Source organism: Habropoda laboriosa, unplaced genomic scaffold (genome assembly GCF_001263275.1).
Source record: "Habropoda laboriosa isolate 0110345459 unplaced genomic scaffold, ASM126327v1 scaffold11, whole genome shotgun sequence".
Classification (NCBI taxonomy): domain Eukaryota; kingdom Metazoa; phylum Arthropoda; class Insecta; order Hymenoptera; family Apidae; genus Habropoda; species Habropoda laboriosa.
In genome coordinates, this window is record NW_017100150.1 from 495,623 (window position 1) to 496,280 (window position 658).

Sequence of the window (658 nt, forward strand, 5' to 3'; positions counted from 1 at the left end):
CATTTTCATCAGAAAAATCTCATCAATATGTTAAAAAAAATTTCAGATAAAAAAGAGTTATATTATTCTATTATGAACTGTCGAGCCGTGAAATCTCGTAAAAGAAATCGGGTGGTGTAGCGTTACACTCTTGACTGACAGCGAGCGAGATAACATAGGCGCAGTAATGACGTAGACCTAGGCGTAGGACCATCTATCTGGTCAATTATAGAATCCAAACTAGAAGTCAATAGGAGAGATTTGGGTGATCCCATTTAGCTAAGCCACTCTGTATATGTATGTACGCACATATATGCACAGGATGTGAAAATTGTACCAACTAAGCAAAAACAACAATGCAATAAATAAAGTAATAAAAATATCAAATTAGTTTTAAAGTCACATCAAAATACGTTACATACATAAATGAATCTAAGTTACATATTGTATTTAAAAAATCATTACAAAACAAATTGGAAATATTTCCACATAAACTAAAATATCTTAAAGTGTTAGTGTTATTTGCTGTAATCTTCAAAATATTCTCATATGTAAACATAGTCTTACATAAAATATCAGTTAAGAAATTAATCTAAATTAAATAAATAATCCACTTGATTTCTTTTTTATAAGTGTACGTTAAATAAAATTTTTTCTTTTAAATTCAATTCATGGATTA